Genomic DNA, 7,739 nt, shown 5'->3' on the forward strand with positions numbered 1-7,739 from the left:
CATAGTATGAACAGTGTCCTCTCAAACTTATTTATTTAAGTCCTATCTGTTGTAGGATCTGTGGACTGTGTTCCTGCCTCCCCAGCTCCTGGTCGCCTGGCTAGCTTATGTCCCAAAATAACAACACACAAACTGTATTCTTTTTTTTTATGACTATTCTTTTTTTTCTTTTCTTTTTTTTTTTATTGATAAAAGGAAAATAAAAAAAAATTCCACCTCCTCCGAGCCTCCCGTTTCCCTCCCCCTCCTCCCACTCTTCTCCCACCAAGGATAGCCTTTGCTGGAGAGGCTGTGGAGGACGGGGTACCCTCATCCATTGCTGGTGGGAATGCAATCTTGTGCAACCACTGTGGAAGTCAGTGTTTCGGTTTCTCAGGAAATTCGGGATCAACCTACCCCTGGACCCAGCAATACCACTCTTGGGAATATACCCAAGAGATGCTCTATCATATGACAAAAAACATTTGTTCAACTATGTTCATAGCAGTATTATTTGTAATAAACTGTATTCTTTTAAACACTGCTTGGCCCATTAACTCTAGCCCTTACAGGCTAATTCTCATATCCTGATCAACCCATCTCTAATAATCTGTGTAGCATCAGTCTTACCGGGAAAATTTCAGTATGTCTGACCTGGCAGCTTGCTTCATTGCGTCTGCCCAGGAGAGGGGAGCATGGCCTCTGCTCCAGAGAGCAGAGCTGTCGAGTCTGAGCTCACTTCCTCTTCCTCCCAGCATTCTGTTCTCTTCACTCCACCCACCTATGTTTTAACCTATGAGGGCCAGCCAAGCAGTTTCTTTATTTTTTTAACCAATGACCTTCCTCTATTATTTCCCCTTTTTCTGTTTAAACAAAAAGGAAAGGCTTTCACTTTAACATAGCAAAATTACATATAACAAAACAGTTATCAAGTAAAAATTACAATATTTACATCTATTTTATTTATATCATAACTAAAGAAAACAACTATAACTAACTATTCTTCAAATCCATCACCTATCCCTACAACATAATTCCAAATTAAGAGAGTAATTGCTGTAAAATGACATTACAAAGAGTATGCTCTTATTCAATGTGATTAACGTCCTTAAAGAGGAAGGAAAATCATTCCTGTATATACATAAAGGGTTGTGAAAATAAAGCAAGGAGACAGTAATGTGATAATAACAATAAAAGGCCAAAGAAAGAAGCAAACCTATGTATAGCCTGACTTTGAGCTTCTAAGGTCCTTGAAGATACAGATTCCCTTAAGCCTCTTACATCATATAGTTTTATTATTGCAGTGGTAAAGCTGAAACACGAAAATTCTCCTTTTACTGACATTGAATATATCAGCTATAGGTTCCTGGGAGAAGTACTGAGCTGCAGACTAAAGCCACAGTGAGGTAGTAATGCAATGTACTAAACATGGAAGACATGACTGAGTACCCTCTTCATCCATCATGATAGACATCATGTTGAAAGATACATTAACATTCATATTACCTTGTCAGAAACAGTACACAACCAAAGAGAGGAATGTAATGTGTCTTCTAAGGTTCCTTGTGTCATGAAGTGAAGAAACTCTTCAGATTGTTAAACTAGTAAAAGAACACTGATAGACATCTTCATCGGTATGTCAAAATTTTTAGAGGTACTGAAATGTCTTAATATACAAACAAATTAGAATAAAATATCGAAGAAAGGTGTTCATGTGAGTTTTTTTTATTTGTATTGTATTGTTGTTTTTGATTATCATTTCCTCCCCACAAGATAAAATAAAAAACTAGAATTACAAATAAAATACTCTTTTTAAAAATAAAAATAGAAGTACTTTTTATTTGAGAGGGCATATTGTCTTTGTGATATGAACTTGAATGTTCAATAAAGGTTCATGTTTTAACAACTTTGTTCTAAATTTTTGGCAGCATTTGAAGGCTCATACCATTAAGAGCTAGGACTTGTAGGTAGATGTTGTCTACTTGGCATGGTCTTTGAAGACACATCCTTTTTGGCACCAACCTTTCTCTACTTTTCATCGTATGTAATGTGAAAAATATCTATGACATGCTCTTACTCTTCTTCAATTAGGATTAAAAATCAGAAAATCATGAATCTATACAAATGCTTCTTCATTAAAGTTGCTGCCCACAACCCTTCAAACACTGCATTTCCCTCCACAACTAGAGCCTCATTTTAACTGATGGTTTCTTCTGGCTTTTATTCAGGAAGACCTTGACCATGCCAAATTGTTCTACATGATTCCTTCATATTTTCATATGGGAGCAGCTTATACATTATGTGCCAAGTTCCTCTGTCAGCTTGATATACAGTCTTGCCATATCTGGAAAACAGGTTGTGTGTTTTGCTTCTGAAGACTTATTTTGCAGAAAATTTCATTTCCATGACACTGGTACCTTTATACATTCTGCTGTTTCAGATCATTATTGATCTCCCCAGAAAGGCACATATTTTAATTCCATAGGTTTTTGAGGCAGGGTCTATTATTATGTAGTATTTCCTTTCCTTGTGTAGTGGAATACACTGTGAAGAAGTGTCACTCGGGTTGGTTTAATAAAAAGCTAAGCTGGCAATTGCTAGGCAGGATTTGGGTGGTAGAGAGAATTCAGGGAAAAAGAAGAAGGCAGAATTGCAAGCCGACACAGAGGGAACAGACGTGATAAAAAAGGTAGAAGCCATGAGTCACTTGACAAAATATACATGAATATAAATTGGTTAATTTAAGTTATAAGAGATAGTTTTTTAAACGCCCAAGCTATCAGCAGAGTTTTCATAATTAATAAGAAGTCTCAATATTGTTATTTGGGAGCAAGATGGCCAGAAAGAAAAATCCACATGTGTCCTGCAACATCCTATGTAGATCAGGATAGGTTCAAACTCACAAAGATCCATGTACCTCTGTCTCCTGAGTAATGAAATTAAAGACATTGGCTACCCCACTGACTCTTAATAAACAATATCACACTGATGTTGTTTTGCTAAAAGTGCATTATGTGCCTGTCAAATTCTTTTCTAAATAACTATGTTTGTCCACAAAGAACAGTGGTGCTGGTTTTTGCTCAGAGAAGCATTATTTTTTTGGGGGGGAACACTGGTCTTCAATGATTGCAGAGATTCAAATGTGATTGGTTGTAATTTAGCAACCATACAGCTGCTTAGTGCCTTATCACAAATGGGGAAGCCACAAGATCTCTCTCCAAGGAATGAAGTACTAAGAACAAGTAGGAAAAGAATGTAAGACCCAGGGTAAATTGGGAGAGGAACAGTATGATGTAGCTGTTTCACTCTTGATTCCACATCACAAATTGTTCTAGAGACTGGACCTGATAATATTCGGTCACTACATGGGGAGTTACTGGAAGGTCCCACCAGTTACTGAGGATTTATATAAATGTAGAGGTTGGTGAGACAGAAGGAGATGTTGGCTTCAGCAGACTAACCACTGGTAAGGAACATAGGCTTGTAACAAACTTTATCTAATCTATGCATGTTCTAATCAATGTATTGTCCAGACAAACAAGCAAATGAAGAAAACAGAAGTTTGCCTGCTTATGAAGAGAAAAGAAATGTACAGTTGTGGGAGGTGGTTATGGGATAAGCACGACCAAACTGTATTTGCACAGGCATGAAAATGTCATAATTAGCCCCATTACTAATAGAAGGCAATAAAATATTAAAAGAACAAAGAAAAGGCTGTACTATGTAAGCTAGTTCAAAGTTTGGAAAATATATCTTACATAAATTTATATATCATTTTATATAAATTTGAGTATAGCAAAGACCTGACTTTAATTAGCTCACTAATTGCCAGACAGTGACTAAAATCCAACCTCAAGACTCTATCATGGGTTATAGATAAAAATGGAGATGAATTCTGATATTTCCTGTTTCTATATTTCAGGTTATCAGTCCTGTACATTATCCTTGCAGGCTTTACTTAGTTGCTTAATTATTCCCTCTGTAAGCATTCATCTACTAGAAAATTAAACTTTTTAGAAACTTTTACAAGAAGAGATTTGGCAAGGTTATTTTGTTTTTATTTTACTTTTTCCTTGCCAAAAGATATATTTCAGAATCTATCTGTATACTTTTATAAATCTGTATTATCTTAGTGTTATTGTGATATAAATGATGATACTTAGAGTAAAATAAAATTTTTACAAAATATTCCAGGTTGTGCTCTTCACTAGAAAGATTCTGTACACTTACATAATGTGTTACTTTCTAGTCATGATGCTTTATAAAAACATTATCTTGTTGCTTCAAATAAAAAAAATGTTTAAAAAGAACAATATGCCTAAGCTCAAATAATATTATTTTTACCATTATTATGCTAAAGCATAGAGAATTAGATGGATTTATATTATCATACATTTTATACTGTCAATGAAATTATTTTCATTACCAGTAAAAATATATTTTTAAATAAAATGCTATATTGAAAATATTGCAAAAAAGGATTGAACATAAACTCTCTAAAAACTCAGTTGTAGAAATTTTTCTAAAACTTAGTGTTTGAATAAACTAATCAAATAAATTTTTTTAACAAATCACTTGGTAGGTTATATAAAGCTTTTATTTCTGAATGACTGTATCAAATATAATCTAAACTTGCTTCATGGACAGTGACGGTAATTCAATTTCTTGGCCACCATTAAAATGTTTCTGTGACATGTCTGTGTATGTTCATGCCTGTGTATAAAGTAGCAATTACTCTTTTAGTTTAATGAGTATAATAAAGCTTAATGGAACATCTTCAAAGTTAATTGAGTATTTTAAAATGGAAAACAAAGGAAAAGAAAGACTGGCCTACCAATGGAGACCAAATATCTGAAAAACAGTAAATGCCATGGTTGAATATATGATTCAGAATAAACCACTAGAATGAACACTTAGAAGGAAGTTGTACTTTTTTGAAAAATATAACTTTTTATTATTTCTTTTATTTTTTAAAATTTTAATACAGTTACATAATTTTCTCTTTCTTTTCTCTCCCTCAACCTTCTAATTTGTCCTTCCTTACTTGCTTTCAAATTAATGGCCTATAGTTTAGTTTTTATTAGTTGTTGTTAAATAAATGCATATTTGTTTATTACATGATTATGTATATATATACACATGTATCTTTATTCCTAAATATATAATTACAAAACTTCTCAGTCTGAAAATATTACTTTTTTATATGTTCTCAGGGCTGAACCTTTGGTTTTAAAAATCACTTGGTATGCCCTTCCCTGCAGAGGACTATTTCTCCTGTTCTTTGCATTTTTTAGATTTCTGAAATGCATTGTGTTAGCTTGAGTGATGCAGTTTCTTACTTTCATAGGAAATATAATCTCAAAACAAACTCCCTATTTCTATGGCTTTTGAATTCTTAATGTCTCATCATCCACAATGATCCTCAAGCTTTTACTGCAAGAGTTTTATAGTATTCTTTTGGACTGAGATCTCAGTTTTTATTGGTTAGCATTTTCTATGGTGGTCTTCTGTGCTACAAAAAGAAGATTCCTTGATGAGAACTGAGGATTATACATAATTGTAGGTCGATGAACAAATATTTATAGTGTAGTTATAGCTTACATTGCTTTAATAAAATGGTGGTTTTCACATATCTTCTGATATTTATTCCACACTAGATCTGGGTAGTTAGCTGGGTTTCTAGTACCAGACATGATTTGCTTCTTATTATCCAATAAAATGGCTGTTGTGTATGAACACTGCACCCTTGCAGTTAGAGCAATATTTTGGTATTGTGATTCATTTTATCACAGCTGTGTAGGATTGTAGGTTATTTTACTTCTTCAGAAGCTTGATTTGTGGCTCTGTTATCATTAAAGCTGGTCCTCATGAAGAAGAGTATCACATCAGTTCCAGATATATTCCTTCTCCCCCCTTAATTAACTAAAAAAATGGCACTCACAAGACTATACAATAAATGTACAGCACACAGATTCACAAAGGCATACCCACAAGTGAATAACTTATGGGGAACCTCTTTTACAGAACTGCAGGAAGACTTGCCTTTTGGAAAAGTCGCTGTCATATCTGTGGAATCCTTGTGAGACCATGATTCTCCCGTCAAAGTGGGATTCATTTCCAAAACACCTCAGCAGTGTAATTTCTCTGTACGGTCAGGTCTATGGAATGATCTTTCCATTCCCCCAACCATGAGGCCTTAGAGTGACAACATTCACTCTTTATTTTAAGAGTCAAAATTATGTAGAGTCAATCTCACAAAATTACCTGCTAAACAGACCACATAGAAATTTCTATAGAAGACAGACACTGAGCAGGAAAGCACTGTGACTCACTTTTAATAACAAACAAATCTGGGTGTCCCCAAAACTGGTCATCACAAAAGAGATTGAGTGATAAGAATAGAGGAATCTAGAATTCAGGGACATTTAATAACTTTATGTAATGGTTTGGAATGTCACATATTTCCCCTTGAAGGTTGGCTCTCTCCTGGGTCATATTACCTGTTTTGTAATATTGCTTTGTTAGGTTCTACTTTTTCATGAAATTGCTTACATAGTATTTCCAGTGGCCAACATGCAGGCTATTTAATAATCCCTGTGAGTGGATTTAATGTTCTCTGTGCGTGGATCCTCCATTGATATCTCTTAGTAGGCTGAGAATTATAAGTAGACCCTATGAAGGCAAATTTTTCTCTGTCATTTTCTTGTAAAGTTTTATGAAGAAACAATCTTTTAAACCCATAACTATAAGATGCCATCGTTTAGGCAATAGGGAAGGCAAAGGAATACCAGATTGTAGTGGGCCCATTGGTTGAATTACATTATCAACAGCCCATTTTCAAGTACCTCTGAGATTAATGGAAGCCAATCATGTTAATTAACCTTATTGATTGAATCCAATGTCTTTACCATCTCCCTAACAAATGGTGAATGCGTGCCATAAGATACTAAAACTTCTACTCTGTTCCATTGATCGACTTCTCTGTTTTTATGCCAATACCAAGCTGTTTTCAATACTGAAGCTCTGTAATAGAGTTTGAAGTCAGGGATGGTAATGCCTCCAGAAGTTCCTTTATTGTATAAGATTGTTTTGGCTATCCTGGGTTTTTTGTTTTTCCATAAAAGTTGATTAATATCCTCTCAAGATCTGTGAAGAATTTCAATGGGATTTTAATGGGGATTACATTGAATCTATAGATTGCCCTTGGTAGAATTGCCACTTTTACTATGTTGATCCTCCCAATCCAAGAGCAAGGGAGATCCTTCCATTCAAATTGATCCTTCACTTCCTTGGTTAGAGTTACCCCAAGATATTTTATGCTATTTGTGGCCAGCAGGTGTCGATGTAGCAGCAGTAAGGCAGGTCCTAGATCAGTACCTGAATTAATTACCTGAGACTTAATTAATAACACATTTAGTTAATTAAGAGCAGCACATTTGTATATAGAGAAGGTATGAATTGGGGAAAATATCAAGGAACCCAGAGCTTGCAGGCAGTCGCCAGCCGGGAGGTTACTGTCCAGACCTCAGGCCCGGAATGTGTGGATAAGAACTGAGAACTCAAGTCAGAGCAGTCCCTGCACCCTGGAGACAGAGCTAAGCCTGATTAGAGCAGTTCTGGCAGAAGCCAGAGAAGTGGTGGAGGAATTTCAGCTAAAAGCTAAATTGCCAAGTTGCCACGAGGTGGGCCAGCCAAACGGTGCACAGCTGCATGCCAGAGTAGTAGTTCAGCTACAAAGGGGTAGTTCAGCTGTGTGAAAT

Source organism: Microtus pennsylvanicus, chromosome 10 (genome assembly GCF_037038515.1).
Source record: "Microtus pennsylvanicus isolate mMicPen1 chromosome 10, mMicPen1.hap1, whole genome shotgun sequence".
NCBI lineage: Eukaryota > Metazoa > Chordata > Mammalia > Rodentia > Cricetidae > Microtus > Microtus pennsylvanicus.